This window comes from Rhea pennata, chromosome 1 (assembly GCF_028389875.1).
Source record: "Rhea pennata isolate bPtePen1 chromosome 1, bPtePen1.pri, whole genome shotgun sequence".
Classification (NCBI taxonomy): Eukaryota; Metazoa; Chordata; class Aves; order Rheiformes; family Rheidae; genus Rhea; species Rhea pennata.
In genome coordinates this window covers 18,126,478-18,152,902 of record NC_084663.1, presented here as the reverse complement: position 1 = coordinate 18,152,902, position 26,425 = coordinate 18,126,478, and positions in this window count along the sequence as shown.

Here is a 26,425-nt window from a genome sequence, read left to right as displayed (position 1 = left end):
ACTAGGTCATTAAGACTTGGAGTCATCAGTGAACAGATCACTCTACTCTATGCTGTGCTGTGGAATATATGAGTTAATGGCATTAACCAAACAGCCCCTGGTTTATTTGGATTAATGACAATCTTTTTTTTTAATTATTCCTTCATGATTTTATTTAATTAATTAATTAATTTCTTGAAGATCCAGGGTGCTTTCTTCCAAACAGTCTGTAAAAATTTCTTCTTTTAATAGTTGTGATACATTTTAAGCCAGTCTTATGGCTTGTGATTTTGAAACACTGAATGTTAGCAATACTGCTGTGGGGGTGAGGGGAAAGCAGAAATAAGCCCAAGCATGGATGTAAGTAATCCTTCGACTACTTAATTTTGATAAAGGAGGAGGTGAGTGGATCAGTGGCTTAGATCGGTGTCCAGAATCTGACTTTTTACAATTCTGTCTACGGTGGACAGACAGACAGACAGACTGAGATTGGTAAATAGATAGATAGATAGATAGATAGACAGAGAGATAGATAAAGGCACACTGATGTTGCATCAGAGGCTTGTTTGAAAGCACATACTCATGTCTAAGATAGAGAAAATTAACATAACTGAAATGAAATATTTTTATAACCCTTTCTTCTGTCCCTGTCGAGACAGACATTGGCCAAAATTCGCATAGTCACTTGTCCTGAAAGCACAGGAGAATCATCTGCTCCCAGTGACACTGTGGTATAGACTGCTGTTTCTAACACTAAAAGACCAGGAAATTAGTATGAAAGCAAGTAAGTATTCCACATACATGAACAAATATCTCTCTGTTGATGCCTCAGGGTCTGCTGCCATGTTCTTTCAATATCAGCTGTTCACCTACAAAATGCTGTGTGCAGAGTACTAGCTTTTCCACACTAATATTTTTGAATTACTGAACAAATAACATTGGGATTGGGACTCAGATTAGATACGATAAAATCACATGATGAAAAGACCTCATAACTGCAAGCTGTAGCTTACACCATGTAATTAATGATTACCCAGTACAAAATACTTGTTATATGATTAGAGCTTACAGCAGTGCTGCTATGTGTGTGCAGGACCTCTTTCTCTTGACATGACATTCCAGGGATGTGCTAGCATTTTATGAACACTGTGAAATGCCACCGTGGCATGGAAGCTGTGAGTTTACGATTTAACAGAATAGCAACAAAAATAAAAATAAAGGATAGTCACAATGTTTGGAAAACCTGTAATCTCCAGAGGCAAGCCTCAACAGTTCTGCAGCTTTCTAAACAATACTACAAATAAAGATAATTATCTTAATGATATTAGAAAGCTAAGTCAACATGACCTTGTGGAGAAATCCGAGTAATTAAATGGGGATAAAATCTGTGGGACTGTGTAGGAAGGGAATAACAATTCTTTATTCCATTTTATGGAATATTATTCTTTATTAAAATCTATAGCTCTGTTCAAAAACGTAATAGAAAACTGACAATTTTCCTTTGAAACACAAATTACTTTTCCAAGAGTATAGGATGTTTTTCTGAGCTGCAGACTATGCTTCTGTCTAATCATAAAACACATAACAGTGTTTTCTGAATGACAACTAATTGATTCAAGGTAAAATTCCAGCAAAGACAAAGCTATTCACAAAAGCTCACAGTTTAACTATAGCTTTTGACTTCTGCGGAAATGATAGACTGCCTTGCTTCACTGGGATTTTACCTCACATGACAACAGCTGAGTTAAAGTTGTGTTTTCTCATGGTGAAGGTATGCTCTGTAAACTACGTAACCCAATTTTGTCCTTTTTACTGTCAGTGTTTGTGAGATGTCAGAAAGGTGAAAGGTAGTCAGAAAATAATTCTTTATCTGGAGGGACTTCTTTCTAGTGTAGTACTTTGATGAATATTATGATCTCCTTCCTTCTCCAGTTGCGTACAGGAGACAGGGGAGCACGTGTGGTATATAGAAAGGACTTCCACTATGCCTGTGATTGCTAGGATGGGGAGTCTTAAGGAGTCTAAATCAATGTTCAAACTAGAACTAGAGGTGCAGGTTCTAAGGGTCAGAGCATTTCCTGTGCCTCTGGCGGTCAGTCGCTCTCTTTTTGGCAAGGGATAATCTTTAGTTTTATACTTGTAAGTATAAAAATAAAGTTAGTGCAACTCGCGTTGTAAATTCTTCTGAATGTGTCTACAATAGGCCATGCAAGTTATCTTCAAATAATACACCTTGAGACTGAAATATCAATAATCCTACCTGTGTCACTGTTCCCATTCTCAGAAAAAAATCTAGGGTTTACATAAATTTCTATGTTGTATCAGCTTCCGTCACTTAGTCTTAAAATGAAATTGTATTCAGCTTGATTTGAGCTTATACTTATTGTCCTTTTCTGCTTTTTAAATTCAGCCATCAGTCAACTCCAATATGCTTAATTTCCTCCTTGTCTTTTTAGTTCTCTAAACCTTGAATTGAACTGAATAGGATAGACAAATTACTTGCAGGCATGATTCCCTTGCATATAATGGAGTTACAGAAATGAATAGCTTGTCCTGAGGAGAAATAATTGTACACATCTGATTATTGCTTTTCTGAAACACCTTCAATGCCAGTGTAGTTAGAAAGCAGCATAACCTTGTTAATGAATGAAGCTTAAGACCTCAGACTGATGTGGTCACTGGATGCCAATAGCATTACTGTTCCACTTGTCTGCCTCAGACTGCTCCGATGACAGATTGCTGTCCCTGTAGGACAGATGATCGGATGGCTCATGAAACAGCTCCTGACCACCCCATGTTTCAGTGAGCCTTAAAAAAAAAAAATCCCAAATCTTTTTTTTACCCTGTTATGACATATTGAATACTGCAAAGTTTCAGGAGCTGCTTCCAAAAATGTTCATTCAACCTTGCTATGGAAACAATAGATTCCATCAGAGAACTAGGATAAATAGCTGTGCAGTTTTAACCTACTGTCACATACATATACAGACCTTAAGGCTTTACTGAGATTGTTCAAAACCCTTTACAACGTACTTCCCTGGTTTACTATGACCATTTTTTTCACTAAATGTTTTTCTGAATTCCAATACAAAACTCCCAGGTGCTGACCTCTAACTTCTCTTAAGAAGCCACATTTTGTGTGGTACAGTACATGTCATTTGGATAGGGAATTTAATTGTATGTGATGTTTTCTATTATGATATTCTTTCTTATTTGTCTTGCTTTTAAACCAGTGGAATAAAATCTGTTGCTCTCAGAATGAAAATCTTGTGGTCACTCCAGCTATTCATTTTGTAATAGTCAGGGGATATTGTTTTTGCTCGGCATCATTTACAAGGTGACAGTAAAATACTGAGATCCTTTCATGACGACAAACATGATTTCACCTCTCTTCTCTATTAGTCACAATGCTCCTCTCAACATCATCACGTAACAATAACTCTCTCTTCTTTGAGTTTAATTTGAAGATAAATTAGTGTTCCTGAAAAGTAGCAGATAAAGCCTTAAAAACTGAGAACTTCTGTTTATTCAGAGAACAGACAAAAGTGGAGAAAACTTGCGTTGACTTCCAACTTGAGTTGGCTTTATTTTTGAAGACTGTGGAGTTAGTTTGGATTCCATGCCTATTTTGTTTTTGGCTTCTTTTCCCCGCCAGCGGGTATATCAATTGTAATAGCAGGCTATGTAATAATTAATGGGATTCTGGAGAGCTATTAAACAGATAGCTACTGCCAAAAGTTACCATGCACTGGTATCTTAGATACCAGAGCTATTTGACTGTACTTGGCACAGTACATCTCTCTGGGATTTTATGATGTGGTAACAGTTGGCAATTTGTGGCTTACTAATAGTGACAACTGGATATATGAAACCATCAGATCATTTAGCATCAGCATATCTCTTACACATTATTCCAAGCAATATGAAATGAAAAGACAGCTGTGCGCTGGTAAACACTTTTTAAAAACAATTAAAAATGGGAACGGAGATTTACAAGAAAAAAGCTCTAAAAACAAAGGCAGGGTACTATGTTGTGAAGCTTGTATACTATTGCCTCCAAGAATTTTTGAGAATATAAGTGAGCTAAAGTCTTTGTAACCAGCATGGTTGAATTAATATTTCTTGATGAATAGTTAACTTTCCAAGAAACTAAACTTCAGTCATCCTGGAACTAATCAGAAATCTAGATGAAATTCTGGAGATAATCTTGACTGAAAAAATGATAAAATAAAAAATGATGCAATTTTAGAAATATTCAAGTAGTTAGGAAATTCCTAGAATAACAAAACCAGCTTTTTTAAGAGTGAAATACATTTGATTGTATTTCTTTGCCCTTGTGGTGCAGAAGGCCAATGCCACCCTGGGCTGCATTAGGAAGAGCATTTCCAGCGGTTTGAGGGAGGTGATCCTTCTCCTCTACCTAGCCTCGCTGAGGCCACATGTAGAGTGCTTTGTCCTTTGCTGTGCTCCCCAGTACCAGAGAGACATGGACATACTGGAGCGAGTCCAGTGAAGGGCTGTTAATATAATAGGAGACTAGGGGAGAGATTAGCATCTCTCCTACAAGAAAAGACTGAGACAGCTGAGATCATTTAGCTGGACTCTTTTCAGTGGTACCCAGTGACAGGATGAGAGTTAATGGGCACAAACTGAAACAGAGAAGTTCTATCTGAATATAAAGAAAAGATGTTTTTAATGTGAGAGCGACTGAGCACTGGAACAGGAAGCCAAGAGATGTTGTGGAGTCTCCTTCCTTGGAGATATTCAAAAACCATCTCAGCAGCATCCTGAAAATCTAGCTTAAGAAAGACTGAAAATAATGTTGGTGTCAATCTGTTTTAGATGAAATGAATGAGTTTAACTCACATTCTACATGAACATTCAAACAGCTTAGCAAGACAAAGCATAGCCTCAGTTGTCATCTCTATGCTGATTTTGTGAATTGGTTCTAACATCCCTCACTGCCCATACTGCAGTGAAACCATTTGATTGCTTTTAAACATAAGTGACTAGCTCTTTGTTAAACAAAATACTTATTTTGAGTAAGAACATAATTTTATATGATTTGCAACAAAACCTCCATATTTACAATTCAAGTAAGTCAGTTAATTTATATATATATATATATATGTATGTATATATATGTTTGTATAGTAAACAGAAAAAAGAAACCTCTCATCAATTTTTTGGAGAATACTAACGCCAGTTACCCAGCCATCTGAAGATATGTGCCTTTTATCCATGAATGTCAGTGAAATGAAGAAGAATGCTCACTTCAGTATCTTTTCCTGCAGACCCAAGAAATATTATGCATGCCTTTATATACAAAATATTGTCTTTATATTCAAACATCTAGCCCACACTGCATTTTAATCAATATTTTGATTTCTTTTTGAAAACTTTTTAATGGCAAAGAATAGTTGTTGAAGCATCAGCTGGAGCTGGCACTTCTGGCAGGGAAAAATAGCACATATCTGTGATCTTTTGAATATTTTCCAATGACAGATCCCCAATCACTATAGAGATGGCTGACATCTTGGAGAGATTCCAGATGAATGTACTGGAGGAGGAAACCAACAAGTTGCTACAAAGTGCTGCAGAGGTTACTTCCATTCTGTCAAGAGCTATCATCATATCATATGCCAACTTCAGATGTTGCTACTTGAAAGTTTTTTGACAGGTTCAATGAAAAAAGTGGTTTTTTTGAAACTTGCAAAATAGATATGTGACTGAGTAGATATTATTTTAAATATCTTAAGTAAATATCCTATACTGCAATCAAATTGGCAAATAAGCAAAAATGGTGTAGCACAAAGGTAGGATAATTGTAGTGTTGAGGTAACTACACAGATAAAGACAGTGCTACAAGTTTTGTTATAGATATGGATTTGTCTAGAGAATATGAAAGCCTATGCAGTCCTACTAGAAATCAAACAAGTACTTTTTCAACTTTATGTCAAAATATGTTCCACTTAGATACCCAAAGTAGTAGTTAGGAGTCCAAGTCTCACAGAACAATTAAATCACTCCCTGCTCTCCCGAACTGCTGAAACAAATGAAATTTTCACCTTTCATCTTAGTTATTTGCACACAGATAATTACTGTACATGTGCAGATATACATCATCTTGAGTAAACATGGTGTTTTATTTTGACCCATCCAATATTACCATGGGTACTTTTTTCCAGTATAAATTCTACTCTTAAACTTTTTCATGCTGAATGCAAAAATGTCAGGTCCTTGGTTCCACAATGTGATAGGTCCATGCTGTCCTAAATGTGTATATTCCATCTGCTAGAACTGGCTCAGAAATCTCTGCTACAATTCTGAGCCAGTACACAAACACTGGGCACAACTGTCTTCTGGCTCACATCATTTTTATGATGTATGCTTTCAGTGCTTTCAGTGCAATTTCTCTTGATTTACAAAGCTCTATGTGCGAAGAGATCTAGCCGTATTGTGCAGAATCTAAAAACCCTGTTGCCATTGCCACCTTCCGACACTTACCTATTGCTATACAGAATTCTACAGGAAAAAAAATGTTCTTTTTCTCTTGTCTCTCTTCCCAGTCCATTATTTAGATGCTTTGGGCTTGCTTCATGTAGTATTTCCCTGAGGATACTGCCAAAGTATTCTGAATTGGCAGTCACAATTTTTGTGGAATGTTCTTCAAAATAATTGTTTTAATTCAAGTTTTTCACTGGATTCTCATACAATGAGATCTCTGTCCTTGTTCTAGGAAGGGTCTGGTACATGTTTCAGCACACTGAATGTCTCTCTTGCCCTGTTATATCCCAGTAAAGATTATTCTCAGCCTCTACATAAAGCCAGGCTTCAATAATTGGAATTCATATGTAGTAATAAAGAAAGGATAGATTTAACCTGAACATCTGAAAAACTAATCATTTTGTCATTCTTCCTACCATTCTGCCTAACAAATTCAGTCCATGTAACAATATTGCATTAATTTGCTTGGTCATCTATCGCACTTCACTAGCTCAGATTGGCACAAATACATTCTAGTGTCCAGCCTTAAGTTACTTTTAGGCTATTGTTCCACACGACTCACCATTTCCAGAGATGATTAACAATTCATTTCTTTCATCTGTATGTTTTTGTGAAAGAATTTTCAGCCTGAGATTTTCCTCATTTTCTGACCAGTGCTAATTGATTAGGTCACTCATAGAAATGCCATTTTTCGTGGTCCTAAGAGTATAGTAAAGCTTCCCACTTCACCATGCAGCATGACTACTATAATTACAGCAAACCTTCAAAAAAGGTCCCCTACTGCCGCACCACCACCAACAAAAGCGAATGTGATAGGCTACAGCATAGTGTGTTAAGAAATGAGTTCCAAATATAGTTCTGAATTATTCAGTAACTTTTGTAACAGAAGTTATACTTTGAATATTGTTGTTACAACTTTTCATAGTCTAAGGCTTCTTGGCTATCACTACATGGAAGACAGGCGACTAGAGGTTTTATCCCACCATAATGTTGGATGTCCTAGCATTAGGACAATATCTAATATTTATCTATGAAAGTGTGAAGTGATCAATTCAGTGCAAAACTTGAATTTCATATGACCAAGATGTCTGCAGATCATTATCTGTGTTGTATCTGTGGAGATCTTATCTCCACTCTCACAGACTAAGCCCAAGCATATCAGGCTGTCATAAGAGGCTTTCATACAGATAGTTCTGCTTGCTTCTCTGTAATCCCGCTGGACTCTACCTTAAACTCCTCTTTATGAAATTTATTAATGTAAGAATAAAAGAGGGGTCACTATTAGAGACTTAGTGCTGGTGAGAACCAGGGAGATAATATTATATCACTGCGAATGGAGTCACTTGGCCAAGTTTCTTTCTTTTATGACAGAAGTAGAATTCTTTGGATTATGTGTAGAAAAATTTCTGTAAATCCAGGAGTAGGAATAAACAGCAAACTGCATGGTTGACAGCATGGGCTTTCCTACTGATTGCCACAAAGCTGAATTACCAAAAGTTGAAGTGTGATTCACAGTGTACATAACTGTTAGTGCTGATTAGGATTGAGATGTATATGAGGTAACATTTGTTGCCTAATTATTTTTATTCAACTGAGCTTATTGGATATTTTAAAACTAGAAGCAATTCTTCATGCAATTTCTCACAATATTTAAATATCTAGGGTAGGACTATGTTCTCTAAAATGCAGCTAGAGGGAAGACAAGACAAAGGTAGATTTAAATTACATCTTTGCATTCTTCTGCTTTTTGGTCTGTTATAAGAGATAGAGTAGCTTATAATATAGTTTAATTTTATGGCTTGCTTAGGCTCCCTGCAGAATCTTAAATTCATCAGTAATGCCCAGAATTCTCCCAAGGCATTATGCTGCAAATCTATCATGACACACCAATACTTCTGGGGAGTCCTAGAAAAACAACCTACTGCTTGCCCATGGGAAAATTCTCCCAGGGTTAACCCAGGTTTCCTAGGGATCCATTTCCACCACTGCAGGAATTAATCAGGAACTTATCTCCTTCTCAGTCTATACTCTAAATTACATGTGAAAATAATGTCAGTTCAGGATGAAAATCTCTGAAAGTTCAATATGAGTATATATTTTATTTTATTTTCTTCTAGTTATCTTTCTTCTTTGAATTCCTTATGCAAAATCTACTCATGGATTCCTTATACAAAATCTGCTCAAGGTCACCTATGTTTGGTGATCCCAGTAAACACTTTATTAGACTCACCCACTACAGAGTCCCACAATAAACTGTTCCTAGACTTTCTTAAGAAAATGACCCGAACTATTTTAGATTGAAGTTGGGGGCATTAGCAGACTACAGTGGAGAGGATTATTATATATTCTGGTCACTATTGCTCTTCCATTTTTGATGACCTCAAAAAGCTCACCACATATACCTAAACACATTCTGTGAAGAAAAAATACATACTGCTTTATTGAACATTCAGTTCCCCTTGGACCAGGCAGGCCATATATTTCATGTTTCCACTGAAGCTCATTTTTTACAACTATGTTATAAACCACTCAGAGTCATATTTTATTTTTTATGAAAATGCTGATATATCCCTAACAATGCAGAACAGCAGCATGTTCTTGCAGTCAAAAATTCTGTTAAAAAAGTACTTTCCAAAAAAAAGATACAGAAAGAAAGAAGAAGAACAATAACAGACGAGCGCTTAAAGTTAGCTACCTGGGTTACTTCTAAAGAGGGATTTAAGTACCGCAATTAGGGTTCAAATGCCCAATGTTCAACATCAGTCCTCTGAATGAAATTCAGAGTAAGCTGGAGTCACAGAATCCATATACAATACACAGGAAAGGTTAGAGATGTCAGTACAGCACCCAGAGAAAACAGACTGCTGAAAGAGGACCTGCTTATAGCCATCCAGTAGCGAAATGCTGAGGACAGGATGGAGTCTTAACTTTTTGTCCCTCTTTATGGCTCGCTTGCCTAATGGCTGCACCGCCTTCTGATCCCTCTTTTAAAGGAAAGCAGAAAACAGTTATGCCTTTTTTTTTCTTTTAAAACACAGCAGGGAGTGAATGGCAGTGATAGCTGTGCAGAGTGCATACATTACACTATGCTAGTTAAAACGTTACCCCAAAATAAGTGAGATTCAGATTCATTTTCCCTCACTATCTGACAAAATATAAACCAACACTTTCCACTACTCCAGACAGTGCTGTACACAGCAGGCAACCCACTTCTCCAGCCTGGAGAGGGGCAGCCACCTCTCAGAGCTACTGAGCTCTGCAGGAGCTCTGGGCACAGCTTGTCCAGTAGAAGTGGAAGAGTAAAAATAGTGATGAGGTAGTTCACAGATTATAGAATTCAGTCAGGAAAAAAATAGTTCAGGATCAAGATGATGCTCTTAGGGGGCTGTTTTTTTTTGTTTTGTTTTTCTTTTCATATTTTATGCAATGATTTTTTTTCAAATGACATGCATAAAAGTCATTGAGTCAATATTAGCTTAAATGCTAATTCCATTACTAGATGCTCAAGGAAGATAATTTTGATTTTAATGAGAGCTGTTAGAAATGCCAACAAATAAATGATTAGATACTTGTATGAGCAATGGAACAAATAACTTATGTGGTTTTTGCTGGGTAGTCTATACAGCCTTCTCTTGGCACCTTGACCTTGCAAAAGACAAATGTGCATATAATAATCTTTACAACTTCTGTCTGTAAGAAAGGGAGGCTAAGTATGAATGGACAAATGAAGCAAACAATATTTGCCTAGAGATTAATGATAGTAGTGACCCTAATGTAATATGCAAAAGTAAACAACTATGCCTGGATATTAGTACCATGAAGCTATCTGAGGAAGAAACCAACAGCAGTTGATGAAGGAGATAATTATTGGATGAAGTCATCAAAAGTAATATTTCACTGGGCAAACCATGTAATGCTCACACTAGGAGACTGCTGCCAAAAAACTAGCATGGCAAAGCAAACCTAAGAGCAGGGAAGATCCTCTAAAGCCTGGAACAGCCAAACTACTGCCTCAGTGAAGGAAACTTAGGACTCTTACCTTGATGGCTGGACCCCGGGCAAAATAAGTAACTTGTATCCTGATCTGGACTGTGGCCATCAGGACCCCATCCTTACCAGTCATCTGAGCGATCACAAGTGTCATCCTGCAGTTTCACATCAGGATACAATGTGGGAGTAGGACTTCCCATGCAGCCATTGCTTGGGTTGTAGATAGCAAGCAGGTCATGTGTGAGTGAGATGTGTGTGTGTGGTTTCTAAGTGTTATTGCTTGTTATCATTGTTGTTTAAATAATATTTTACTCACTGTTACTGATCTCTGAATTTTAGTTATTTTTGTTTACTAATAAAAAAAAATATGAATATGTGATTTATATTTTATAGGCAAAAAAGTGTTATTTGCCCAAGCACATTGTTTTCTTTTTCTGTGTGCTTCCTTTAATCCTGTCAATAACCTAGCATGCAGCTGCATTTGGCAGGTAGATTTTTGTGGAAGATAATAGAAATAACATGCACTGTAAATGGAACTATTCATGAGTAACATAAAAATACCTACTGTTCATCAAAATTTCTGCTTACTAATTAACTAGAAAAAAAAGGGTGTAATAATTTTTCTTTTTGTAGCTGAAATAGTGACATGTAAATAGCATGAAAAATAAAAATCACTTTTCAGTTAAAAATATAATGAAATAACAGATTTACATTTAATACACTAAGGTACAAAAAATGCTTACTTATTATTCATGAGTTGAATGCATATTTTAATATCGATATCATTTTAACTATAAATTTGTTTAGCAATTTGAAACATGCAAATTCTATCCAAATTAAAGCCATTTGGAGCAGCATATTCTCTAAAGAATATTAGAAAAAGAACCTCACCACAAATGGACAGGAGGTATGTATACTTAGATGTGTCTGTGGCTTTGTTCCATCCACACAACTCTCAAGTGTATGAAGTAGTAAGAGCTAGGCTGTGATACATACAAAGTTATTCAGTGACCTGGGTTTATAGCAGCTGTATATGTGGATATCCCATTCAAACGAGTGTGTGTGGCAAGGGACTGCACAGGTGGGTTCTTAGGAATTCGAATTCACCTCTTTCTTGCCTCTGGAGTTTTAGCATCTCTACTGGAAAATCAGGGACAATTTATTCTATGAATGCAATGGGTTTTCCCATACAAATTAGATTACCAACTGACAATACTGTCAGATTCCTGGCAACTGTCCAATATTTTCCTATCACAGGAACTGCAAAGCCATACTGAGAGTGACTTTCTTTCAGTATTAGGTGACTATTGACTCTATGTTCACTATTATACAGAGCATATACAGAGACAAAAATGGATGGTGATTAGAGGAAGGTTTCTAACTATTAGAGCAACAGATTTCAGAGAGTCATACTGATAGCATTTCAAGAGCAAACATCCTAGCTTGTTATATATTGAAACCTACTATGCTTATAAAAAACATTTTATGAATAGTAGAAAACTAGACTGAGAAACCAGGTATCCCCACCAACCTCTGATTCATCACATAAGGAACTTTGAATAGATGAATACTTTGTATCATAGTCAAATGTAGATAGTCATTATCACACCTTGAAAATGGACAGTATAATGAGATCTTGTCCCATTCAGCATAACCATTAGAACTCTATTTGCTTTTTGTGATAGTGGATGAGCCATCACCTGTGTGGAAGTGCTTTTTAAGTTATAGGGTAGTAAATATGTCAATTCAATGAAATTCAACGAAATTTAATTGTGTCATATATGCCTATTATTTTTAAAACAAGAATAAATTTTTATTTATAATGACACTTAGAACAGAAATCAAAGGTAGATACCAGCTACATTGGTTCTCTGATATGTGAATAAAAGGAAATTGCAAAATCACGACATTAAACACACACAAAAAAAGACAGTTGTCAAGATGATTAAAGGCTAAATTTAAGTTTTAATAGAACAGAATGGAACTGATGAAGCAAAATTCAAATTTGAAATAGAAGACTGCAACCCTGACCAGGAATAAAATGGAAGGATGAGTATATGGATCTTTGCATCACAGAATCACAGAATCACAGAATGGTTGAGATTGGAAGGGACCTCTGGAAATCGTCTAGTCCAACTCCCCTGCTCAAGCAAGGTCACCTAGAGCATGTTAGACAGGGTTGCATCCAGGTGCGCTTTGAATATCTCCAGAGAAGGAGACTCCACAACCTCTCTAGGCACAGTAAAGAAGTTTTTCCCTATATTCAGGTGGAACCTCCCGTGTTTCAGTTTGTGTCTGTTGCCTCTTGTTCTGTTGCATGGCACTACTGAAAAGAGTTTAGGCCCACCCCCTTGACACCAGCTATAAGGTATTTGTATACATGGACAAGATCCCCCTCAGTCTTCTCTTCTCCAGGCTAAACAGGCCCAGCTCTCGCAGCCGTTCCTCATAGGCAAGATACTTCATAAATTCCTTGGATCATTTGAGTTTGGAAAGCATAGTAACTGAGCACTAAAATTAAAAAAAGAAGTAAGCTAAGCATATATTATGGTGACTATTGAACAGCTTGTTGATATACAAAAGTTAACCTGAATTGCTTCACTGTTCTACTTGGAAATACATTCTGATTTGTAGTATAGCAGTAACCTTCACTGCACATCAAATGGATTTGAGCTCTTGCCAGATAATTTTACTTTTCAATATCAGCTGCATTTTCATGTATGGTGTATGATTAGCATGTGATATTGAACAAGAAACATTTGCTTATGGGAAGTATATTGGTCCGAAGCTGGCAAATCTCACAGTTGCTGGATTGGTTTGTTTATATCTTTAACTTTTCACTAAATGTTAAAAATATGTCCTAATTATTAACTTCAGTAGTATATTCAGTGTTTCATTGTTGTGATTGCTCTTCTAATTCTTCCTACTGGAAATGTTCTTTTTTCATCTGTTCACTTCTTTTTCTTTAAGGAATTGATTATTGTCCAAAATCTAAGCTTTTCTTAAGGAAATTAAGTTTTCCTATAGGAATTTTCAAAAAACTTTTAGACCTAGAATTCAAGTACTTATTTTGTCACTTCAAGACAACCGAGTCTAGATATAAAACTAGATTTGAAGGTCTTAAGCCTCAAGTTTTGATTGCCATACTTTTTTTTTAATTATTTCTATAGGCAAAAGCATTAATAGTCTCAGTAAAACCTTTATTATTTGTATTTTCATCTGTTACTAATTATTTAATTGAATATGAAAAGTAGTGATTTGAATTACAAAGAAGTATTTGTGTGAATGGATAAGGGAATGATCTGTATTTTGTATGAATATGTAAATCATGGAGTTGTGGGAACTCTTTCCTTTATAGGTCATTTTAAGCAGATGGGGGTTATATAATGTGATGTTCTTAACAGCAAGGTAGCATGATGGATTGAGAAAAAAATTGTTAGCAAATATGTTATATTGAAAAAACAATAACTGCTCTAAATTATTAACTTTGGCAATGCCAGATCAAAGTTTGAGTCAAAGATACACAATTGTTTTTTAAGGCTGTGAAATAAGATGAAAATGTAGCAGCATTTATGTATCAAATTTAAGTCAGCTATTATTTCTTTGCAAAAGAAAGCAGTAAGAACCACAGAGAAAGTTTAGCTTTCTGAGGAAATGGACAGTGTAGCCACCTGGGGGAAAAAAAAAAAGACAAAGTCGTAGACAAAATTTTTAAAATGAGTCCTAAAAGACTTTAAATTGCAAACAAGAAAAGCATCTCCTACATTTGCTGGCTAAATTGGACTTTTATACATTGTTTGTAAATAAGAAATATAATCAATTTCAAATTTATATTTGAACATCCGGAACATTGATATTTTGTTGACTTCTCAGGCTAAAAGTACAAAGTATTTCATATTTTTATTATCTCAATTCTCAAATTACACATTAAGGCCAAATAAAACAACATTGATTCATCTATCCAACTTCAAGGCAAATCCTTTTCTTCTTTTACACCTACAAATAGTATTTAATTGAGTCATTCCTTCTGCATTACGAAGACTCTTAATTATGCTAGGAAAAGGCCAGAATATCAAACACTACTGTTTAATACTCTTAACTCTTTTTTTCCCCATCCTTCTTAAATTCAGTAATGAACAACATATTCCAAGACAATCAGGACCAGACTTTTTATGATGGAACTATAAATATCTAAATGTATAGACTTGTTATGGAGGAATCAGTGACAGAGCTCATATTTCAGTATTATGAGTGGAGCTACTACAATGAAAATTTGACTGTTTGCAATCGGTATTGCTATAGCTTACAACAATATTTTTATTATTTTGTAATTTACTATATCATTTTAATCATAATAGTTGTTGAACCTCATGAGGTTCAAAAAGGGCAAGTGCAGAGTCCTGCACCCAGGGAAAAATAACCCTAGGCACCAGTACAAGCTGGGTGCTGACCTGCTGCAAAGCAGCTCTGCAGAGAAGGACCTGGGAGTGCTGGTGGATGACAAGTAGACCATGAGGCAGCAATGTGCCCTTGTGGCCAGGAAGGCCGATTCAGGTGCATTGGGCAGAGTGTTGCCAGCAGGTGGAGGGAAATGATCCTGCCCCTCTACTCAGCCCTGGGGAGGCCTCATCTTGAGTACTGTGTCCAGTTCTGGGCTCCCCAGTACAAGAGAGACATGGAGCTGCTGGAGAGAGTCCAGCGCAGGGCTACAAAGATGATCAGAGGGCTGGAGCACCTGCCCTATGAGGAACGGCTGCGAGAGCTGGGCCTGTTTAGCCCGGGGAAGAGAAGCCTGAGGGGGGATCTGATCAATGTGTCTAAGTACCTGAAGGGAGGGTGTCAAGGGGTCGGGGACAAACTCTTTTCAGTTGTCCCATGTGACAGGACAAGAGGCAATGGGCAGAAATTGAAGCACAAGAAGTTCCGCCTGACCGTGAGGGGGAATTTCTTCCCTGTGAGAGTGACGGAGCACTGGCACAGGTTGCCCAGAGAGGTTGTGGAGTCTCCTTCTCTGAAGATATTCAAGGCCCACCTGGATGCAACCCTGTCTAACATGCTCTAGGTGACCGTGCTTGAGCATGGGGGTTGGACTAGATGTTCTCCAGAGGTCCCTTCCAACCTTACCCATTCTGTGATTCTGTGATTCTGTAATGAAGAGATTATAATGTGTTCTGACTTCAGAACACTTATGAACAAAATTGCAAAATTTAACAAGAAACGATTCATTATATAACATCAGAAATGCATCCATTTTAACCCACTCACAGATTTATGAGATCAGCTTGTATATGAGAAAATAACCAGATATAACAGTGCAAAATTTTCCTAGGATGAATAAAAATAGCAATTTCTTCAAGTCTATAATTTTGAAGCACTCTGAAGTCCCTAACATACACAGGAAGTGCATATCAACCATCATTCCTAGAATACAACAGACATGTATTTGTGTTTTTTAAGGAATGCAAGTGACATAAATTAATCAAACATTTAACAAAGCATAAACAGGAACAGACAAAGTTCCACCTGAAAATAAGGAAGTACTTCTTTGCTCTGAGAGTGACGGAGCACTGGCACAGGTTGCCCAGAGAGGTTGTGGAGTCTCCTTCTCTGGAGATATTCAAAACCCACCTGGATGCAATCCTGTCTAACACACTCTAGGTGACCCTGCTTGAGCAGGGGGGTTGGACTAGGTGATTTCCAGAGGTCCCTTCCAACCTCAACCATATTTTGATTCTATGATTCTGTGAAATCTGTCTGGTCTTGGAAGTAGTCTTAATTCCAGAATGATCCTAAAATTTGATGTCTGGCATCTCTATTATCCTCAGAAGAACTAAACTTAATATGTATTCTATATTAGGGCTGCTTGTAAGTCTCCCTTTTTCCTTAGAGCACATATTACTGTCATCTTCTAGGATGCATTCATAACTATCTTGCCTATCTGGCATTGGTCCCATGTGGTGCTGGCAAATACCGGCGGAGACAGAGGGATAGTTTCTTTCATTGTTGTAACTCATCTTGTTATATACTCTAAATATATGGTCTACCAGGGATTACCTGCTCACAGGTCATCTGAGAAGTGGGTTGCTGGTATTTCTAGATATTTTGGTTAGGAATATTTGGACTGAGGTCTGCACAGTAGGGTAAATTTTGATGAGATGACCATTACTGTAAAAAAAAAATACTGTTCTTCTATAAGTTGTTTAGTGAATTTATGCTGAATTTGGTGCAAAATAAAGCTATCTAATACTAATAAAAAAGAAACTCAATAGCTCACATTGTTACAGTACCTTTTATTCTATTTCTTGTAATTTTAAAAGGCAGGCAATGATAGGTTAATCTCTAAGTATCTTAAACTGATTGAATCTGTGATTCTCCAGTAGTGAAGAGAGACACCTATTTTTAGTGGATTTTTATATTTCCAAATTTACTTCTATTCCAATTTGGAATAAAATCACAACTTTCATGAAGAATCTTTGAAAAGCAGTTGGCATCTTGAGGGAGTCTGCTAGACAGGATGTCCCTGAGTAGTGAACGAGAGAAACTTTTCTGGTTAGTGCCACATAGTGTGTCCGTACGGAACACAAAAGTTGTATTTTAGCAGTGATGAGTCATTCCTTGCTTTAACATATTATATAAAGAAAGGACAGGTTAACAAGGGATGGGAAAAGTCACCCTCCCCTCCACAGTCCCACTACATCACTGGCTCCTGACTGCCTCCTACACAGGAGGAGAAATATGAGTTGCTCACGTTTGAGACATTCTGCTGGCAGAAAAATCAAAGCTGGAAAAAGATGACTGTAGTCATCACTTGGACTTTTATTTATGTACTAGAGGGTAGAGATAGAAAATAACTGATTTGGAAACCATTTAAAGCTACATGCAAGCTGCAGAATTCTTGGGACTTTGTGTGTGGAAATATGAGTCTAGAATCCTTAATCTGCATATTTAGAATCTGAAGATTCCTCCACTCATTCCGGATTTTTTGGGCTTAAGGATGGAGTTACTCATTCTGCAGTGAGTATACCACCGGAGATCACTTCTGCCTCTTTCAAAAGTAATGTTGGTCTTTCTTATAGGAGTATGACTGGAACTTTTTTTGTGAATTCAATAACATTGTATTTAAAGTGTTATCCTCAGAATGAACAGGACCTTGTAATCACAGGCCTTCCAGGAGTGTAAGTATGAACTGTGAACCTTAACACCAATACCCATTCACTTTCCAATTTTCTTTGTCAGCTGCGAGCCTGGAAAAACTAAAGAGTAAGTATTTGCAGCTTCCAGGGATGTTTGTTTAACAGCTAGGGTACAAAACAAATGGGGACTGTATTAAATAGTGATTTATTTAAAAAAGAAAGACCAGCTATGAAAAGCTATGATTTGTTATATTTGCATTTTCCAAATATTGTTCCATCAAGAATATCTAATCAATCTCCTGATTTTAAATGTGAATTCTCTGACCAGATGTGCTTTTCTAGAAGCCGGAACCTATATAATACCCCATATTTATAAAGCAATGGGATCTCTAATTTATATGCATTGCTCTGTTTTGCAGGAGTAATTTATCAGGACAGTGAGTTAAAATGCCATAATTCTGATCTGTGAGTTTTCACGTCTAATCTATAAAGATATAAGCATTATAGAATGTTCAAAGGACACCATTATACAAACTAGCTATACAAATTATATTTTAAAGTATTTTCAGCACAGATGATGCTTTAATGCTGATGATTTTCAGCACTTTTGTCAGCACAGTCTGATGATAAATGGTATGGCATTGTTTTATATACTAACTGTTGATATATTCTAATGATATACCCATGGGGTACTTAGAAGAAACAGTTATTCACACATTTTCTTTGCTACCTCTGTGATATACAATACTTGTCATGTCAGAAAAAACTCCAAGGGCTCAGATCGCAATATTCAATATTCTGTAGATATTAATATGCTCACTCTTAAAGAAACATCTACTCCAAAAAAGGTAGAATGATTTACAGAACCTAAAGTAGCTTTATAGTATTATCATCAGTCTAATTTCTCAGCTAAGATATTTTTCTTAAGTTCATTATATTCACATTATCAACAAATGTAGCACAAACAAAAACTACAAGTGTGAACACAAACATCACAAGCAGTTAAATTACTTTCCATTTTCATCTTCACTTGTTTTGATGTTTACCTTTTAATAAGTTGAGCCAATTAGACTTAAAATCAAATAATAACTAGTTAGCTCTAAGCTTAAATGTCTTTTAATATCACTTTATGTCCAGTCAACCAATTTGAACCCAGTTAACGGCCTTCTATAATACTTTCTCATTCATGTTAACACAAGCTCAAGTATAGTAAATTAAAGGATCATTAATATAAACATGCATATAGTAATAACTAGCAGATCATTTATGCAAATAAAAAACAATAGGTGCTATAAAATACATTAGTATCTTTTTTTCTGTGCTGTGATGCAAGCTTTTACACTGATCAATGTTTTTTAAGTTAACAAATAGCAAATTGAAGAAATTAGAAAAGTATAATGTAAATGCTTCATTTTAATTTTTCAGGCCCATTGAATGAAAATAATGAAATTCTTGATTATTCATAGACCAAGATTTTGTTCTATATTACAAATTGTCAAGTTTCTTCATGGATAATAATTTATCGCATTTTTGATTGCCAAGTCAGGTGCATCACTTTAGTGCTATTGTTTATTATATTATCTCCAAGAAGAATAAAAGAATTTGCAGAAACAATTACATAACAAGAAAGTTCTATTATCTGAGGTTTATTTGGTTGCAATACAGGCATGAACTAAATGTGAAGACATGAGAAACTGAAACTGGATATCCTATGAACTGAAGGAAGACCAGTGTTTGTGTACATAGAGACACTAGATTTTGTTCATGGAATGTGCATCAATTTCAACACCTGTTAAATAATTATTATTCAAGGTAGAGTATGCAATACAGGTATTGACTGAGAGGGCTGAGTGCTGTCAGGCAAAGGGGAAGTGATAGGATAACAGAACAACATTGAGACAGCTTTTTCCTGCTAATGAACTGAATTACGCCAGCCTCATGAGTGAGACCAATGGACCAGAGACTCAATCTTCATGTTATTTTTTACTTGTAGAACAGATGGAAGAAGGTTGAGAAATTGGGCTGCAATACTGCATCACCAGAATTCATCTGCTTAGTGCGGAGAGGGCTACTTGTGTTCTGGGCCTTTGTTCATATTATTTAAGCTGTTTTCCTTTTTTTTTTTTTTTTTTTTTTTTTAATATCTTAGCAGCTAGCAAGAAAGAGGGACTAGCACTAAAGAAGAAAAGAGCTGGTCAAGCCTTTCCTGGCTCATGAAGTCATGTTTTTTGTTATATCTTTTGTATGAGAGAAGTCTAAACTGAAAATCTGGATCCATCCACCCTGAATACTCATAGATTTATTCTCAGCATCTAAGTTTGACTTTAACTGTAATGTATTTTTGAGCTAGCTAGGACCAAGTGCAGAAAAGGTGTGAACACTAAGCTATTTTCAAAAGAAAACATTCAATTTAGATATTTCTTCCTTTGCTTGGTAGGTTAAAATCCCCTGCTTAGGTTGTTTTATAATCTACGATGAATATCTGGATTTGGTTGCTTGAATTCTGTGGAAGTGCTACTATGGGTACCTAAGAGTACCCAAACTTAGATTTATGCTTTATGTTTAGATTTTATGAATCTAAGCATAAATTAAATTCGAAAATCGATCTATATCACACTAGAAAAATGTTCCTTCATGCAATTCACAGAAGTCATTGACAAAGTCGGGCCAAGAACTGCAGCACTGTATTCCTTCGAACAGTTGATGTAGACTGCGCTGTTTGGAGTGCAACATGCTACTGGCACAGGAGACCGCTCTGACAGCAAACATTGTTAAGCTTGCCAAGTCCAGCGCTGTCGCCAATACTGTATCCACAAGAGCAGAGTCTAGATGTTAGCCTGCCACCTGGAACATTTGTAAGATTATTTTTGACTAATTTACTGAAGAAGGAAGAGGCAGTTAATTATCTTTACTGCTTTTAAGAGCTTCATTGTGCTTGCCACATTCTGTGAGCAGCAGTCACACTCAAAGCTGGTGGCTTAAAAAACACAGCCCACCAACAGCATTGTTTGTTGGCCTAGTATATCACGTAATGAAACAGCTGGGAGGTTTAGTAGCACTCAACAGTAAAAAAAATAAAAAAAAGTCAAAAACATGCACTAAAAGCAAAAGGCACATTTCTGACATTGCAGTTATCTTTCCTGTGATCTACTGCCATCTCTAGTAATTGGCAAGCATTCTATTCTGCCAGTCTGTAATTTGGCAAAGATGTCTCTGTGTTAAACTATTGTCTAGTCTTTTGTGGTTATTCAAAAACACCCTGCTTTGAAGGCTATGTAGGGGAGGATCATGAGCATCTGTTTTTATATTGAAGCAGTATTACATCACTCTGGAGATCTCTAACTCACACACCAAAAGCTATACAGATAGAAGGACTGGCATCTCTAGCTTTCCCATTCTCTGCGAGGACAGGAGAAAATTTTTTTCACTGCTCTCTGATATTTAGAGCCACTTAATGTAAAGATTACAAAATAAAAAAGCAGCAACAACAAAATAAGAACACTCTCTCAGAAAGTTCCACCAAACTCAAACAAATCAAATTGACAGGTCTTGATAGCCTTGTTATGATCTTCTCTTCATCTTGGCAACCTGGAAGAAAGAAGGAGAAGTAACTTGTATGTATTTCTCAGTTTTTGATCTTGGTGTCAAGACAGTCATAGACTGGCGTGAAAATCACAATATAATATTTTTTTCCAGAATATATATGAATCATATATATTCTATATGAATCTATATAAACCATAATTTCATCCAGCTGCAGCAGTTACTTCTTTCTGCAACATTACAGATCAATATTCTGTAAACCACCAGCATTACATCACTGCTAGAGTATTTTTGGTACAGTGCTGATAGCATAGATACATACATGTGAAAAACAGCTATAGTTTCTACCCAAGAGAGCTCATCCAGTAAAACATATACAACATAAATCCATGTCAATTATTATTGGTTAAAAAAAGACACTTTCTTGAGGCTGAACCAATGATTAGGTGAGACCATCGGTGAATTCTTCAAAAAGTGGTTTGTGTTAAAGTTATTAAAGAAAAAAAGAAAAACAAATCAGAGTATCAGATGGAGCAAGAAATGGCAATATCTGAAATTACTATCTGAAGTTTCAAAGCAGTCAAAGGAATAATATCAAAAGGCATAAAGGATAAACATTTGCTTAGCTCTTGACTTGTTTGTATTTGTGTCCTGCTTTTTTTTAAATGTCATAGTAGTGATCTTAAAGTAGTTATTACAGAAACTTAGTGTGACCTGTGAAAACTGCATGCTAAAAGCTTGTGGGCCCACATTACTATAATCAGCTTCTTTCTTGCCATAGGCATTTAAGATAGCCTAAATTTTGGCTTTTAGTGCCATTTGAGATGTGCTGGTTATCCTTCTTGGGCTTCTGCCTTCAAAAAAATGAAAACGTCTCCCATACATCTTCAATTATATCTGCCAGCCTCATGTAGTCTCAGTCTCAGATGCCTCATATTTCAGATCATAGTGAATACCTAAATATGTTTGTTTAGTGAACTGAATTAGTCCCCAGTGTCTACATGAGATGTTGGACAAAGGGGAAAAGGACCAATCTGAAATGAAAACATGGATTTTTTTTTTTCTTTAGAAAAAGGTTAAAAGTATCTTAGTGTAGTAAATATTACCATCCACCTTTTTATAGATTATCATAAAACATTTGAAGAACAATATACTTAAAAAGAAAGATACTCTTTATCACATGTGGCAACTCAGTGTACTTTCATATGTCTAAAATCGTCAGTAATATTCTATAATAAAAAAGCAAGATTCCATACTATCGTCTGGATATGGCTTTGTAGTGAGAACACCTGCAGAAGATCTGGCGAGGAGTCAGTGACTGGCAGAGCATGTAGTAGCAGGTCCAGCTTGTGAGGTTATACACTGACCAAAGTCCCATCAGGGCCAGGCATGCAGCTTCTGCTTTGTCAAAAATGTCTAGGTGCTTCCCAAGCAGCAGCTGCTCAACGTTTAGCACAGTTGAGATAAGGAAATAGTTCTAGGAGATTTAGGGGTCCTTAGGAACAAAAAGTTTAGTCCTGCCTGGATGCCTGACCTGTGCCTCTAGCAACCTCCCATCTGTGACCCCTCTGCACAGTTTCTGGAGCTCTCCATGCAGCTTGTAGTGTAAGTCCTTTATTAAACCTGTCCTTTTTTACCCTTTATGAACCTTGGGTGTCTCCCTCTGCTGTTATCTGACCCTCTTTTTCTGCCTTGCAGTCACAGGCTTAAAGAAAGAATATACTGAAAAAAGTAAGTGGATGGCTGAATGTCTGGAATATTACAGATCCACATCAGTAGAAAGCAGAAGCAAAGAGCTATCATTTGGAACTCTGTCTAGAAGTAGATGTGTTTGTAGGTAACATTTCTGCTTCAAGTCAGTTTCTGTAAGTGTCTAGCTTTTACCTCTCTGATGATTATTTTTATTGTGAAATAGTCACCTCCAATGTGACAGAAATTCAAGCTGGGAATGAATTTTTAAGATAATTTGAGTTTTAAGAGTGTGATTAGCAGTTTCAACTTTTTTGGCAAGCCTTGAGGCACCATGCAGATGTTCCAGAGCCCAAGCGGAACATACTATCTGTCCCCAGGCTCATGCGGGAGATATTCACATCCATCTGAATTAAGAGGCTCTCTGGTAAGGTCTGGTTCAATCCACCCTGAAGGCAACCAGAAGACTACCAGATATTGTAGTTGTACTAGGCCATTAATTCAAGATAGCCAATCATTAAAAATACAGGGTGAATGGATCACAGAGTAAAATAAAACATTTTTTTCATTCATTATATTATATTACTTCTATTAAGATATAACTCCAGCCATGTCAGAATTTTCAATCTTATATAACTGATGTATAGAGTCAGGCTCATGATATGCATCGTATTTTTTGCCAGCAATCAGTTGCAATGAGGATTATAGTCTTGTAATCTTGAAATGTGGAAGGAGTGATGGTTCCACTAAGCCTCTCGTAGCATTGGGATGCTATGGGAGACATGCTTTGACACAGGTTGGACACAAAGCCTGATCTGATTGAGATGCTTAGTACATTGCCAGCAAAACAAAGTGTTTCCCTCTGCTGTTCTCTATAACAGATGTCTTATCTGGGTTGAACTTTAGCCAGCTGGGTAGCATCCAGGCCTCAACCTCTGCCAGACATGAAAGGAGTCTGAAAACAGACAACACTGTCTGGATCCAACAAAAAGATATACAATCTCATAATTTTCCGCAGATCTACAACTATTGACAGAAAGAGGTTAGAACAGAATTAATTACAAGACTGAACCCTGTAGGCCTTCCCAGTTTATTTTGCTTGAAATAGAAGAAGAGGTTGACTAACAGTGTCCCATAGGGTTGGCTTGAGAGGAAAGAGCTATATCATTTTATGGGGGACGTTTTGCCAGGTCTCACAGTCATGTCAACAGTACTGCACAGTCAAATACTACCAAGGATAAAGTTGCATTACCAACATGCATAAGGTTCAGTATAGCTGTCCTGAAGGGACATAAAGAGAAACACCCAGCTGACTGTTAATTTTTGCCAGAATTTGTTCCTAAATATGTGAATGTCATCCAAGAAGACTGATTTTTTTTTTTTTTTCTGAATTGGATTTTCATTAATCTTTCATTGATCTTTCCCAGAAAAAGGCAGGTTGAACCTTGGATACTAATGCGAAAGGATGAAGGATGTAAAGAATTTCAATCATTGCAAGAAGACTGCTAGCAATTAGTCTTCTAAGAAGCTGCACAGATAGATGATATGCTTTAAAAAAGGTCTCAGATGTTATAGAATTTCTTTCCAAAGGAGAGGCACAGAAGTAATAGACTATGTGTTGGGTGCATTTTGCCACATAGTGAACAGTAAGGGCCTGGTTTTCAACTGCTGTGCACCTTGCATTGAGGTTCAGGATCAGGGAATACTGTTGTATTATTACTTTTGGTGTTTTTTGTGGAACTAGATCCAGCAAAGCATTTCAACAGACCATATATTTACAAACATGAACAGTCACATTTTGGAAATTTTCTCAGTTATATACAAGATATGGACCTAGTCATTTGCTGAACATAAGGTTGCTATATATATATACAACACAACATTTTGTATAGAATGAAACTGAATAACTGTACACAGGTAATGCTGGTTCATACAATGTGCTGGGATAGTTCAACTTTTGGGGTGTATTTTTAGTGGTTTCAGTATTTGCCAATAAAGCAGTTTTGAAAACAATATATTTAATAGATATGATAACATTGGATTAGGAGACATTTCTCCTGTACCTATAAATACAGCTATGTATAGTTCAAATAAGTTTGACACTGTGTTGTTAATTTAGTAACGTGATTTCTCAGGTATCAACTCTGGTTGCATCTGAGTATCAGATTATATGTGTAATATGTTTTACCTATGTTTTTCAGTTTCTGAAGACTTCAGATGCAGTTTACCTATGAATTCAGATTTACAGATCCTTTTATTCTTTAATTTCAGTGGCTGTTGTAAGATTCATTCATGATAGGATAAGAATGTAGATAAAGCAGAATAGATGCCAAGACCTCTCTGCCAGATATGACAGGCAGCCTTGCTTTGCAATGTAACACTACATATTTTAACTTCACTTAGGGAAATTTCTCCCAGGTTTTTGCATTTTAATGAAAATATTGAAATTCAAAATGATATGCCTACCTGTTTAATCTTAATACAGTTATATTTTCAAAACAAACAGAATAAAAATTTGTTTATTTAATCAAGCTAGTATTTTTTCTATGGGACTATCTCCTTTATTTTATGAATTAAAGACAAAGGGAGCCTACCTGACATAAAATTATGGAATCGGTAAGGTTGGAAGGGACCTCTGGAGATCATCTAGTCCAAACTCCCTGCTCAGAAGGGTCACCTAGAGCATGTTAGACAGGGTTGCATCCAGGTGGGCCTTGAATATCTCCAGAGAAGGAGACTCCACAACCTCTCTGGGCAACCTGTTCCAGTGATGATTAAATACATTGAAAAACACAGTAAACATGCACTGAAAAGCAACATTTTCACAGGGAAACCAAACATTTTTGGCTTCAAGGTAATGGAGAAATTTTGATACATTTTATCAAACTGAAAGTTTTGCTCACAGGTCAATACATATAAATGTGATTTCATTAATATTAGGAGGGATTTGAATGATTAACAATGAACGATTACATGTCCATAACATGATTGAATATACAGTCAGTTCCCTAGTCTCTTTAAAATTAGTTCAATTTGCTCAGATCTTCCTTCCTCTTTAACTTTTGCTCTCTCCAATTTTTAGTCATGTGTGCTGAGACCAAGTTGTTTCCATGTCCCAGTGAGAGCATTTCCTTTTCAAAGTATTGTTCATTTAATAAATACAACTAAAGTAAAGGTTGCTCATTACTTTAAAACAAAACAATTAGTTATTCCCTATAACTGACAAAATTGTTTCTTCTTGGCCTATCCTATGCTTTCTACCTAAAACTTACATGCATTTTAAGGCATTCCTAAACATCTGCTGTAGTTTTATAGGACATCACAACTGGGCTCCAGCATCTACTCTAGAAGGGCATGGTTTCTCTGTAAGTCCTATCTGTAAGCCCAAGCAAGTGTTTCAGATGCTTGTTATTAGAAACACTACTTAAAATATTTTAGTTACTCAAGAATGGTCTTCCCACTTAATATCAGGTTGTGTAGTACATGAAAAAACCTCTAAGTCGTATTTCTTGCTTTTGGAGCACAACACTAAGATGTGCTGAGGGTTCGCGTACACACCATTTCTGGGACTCATCCTCCAGAGT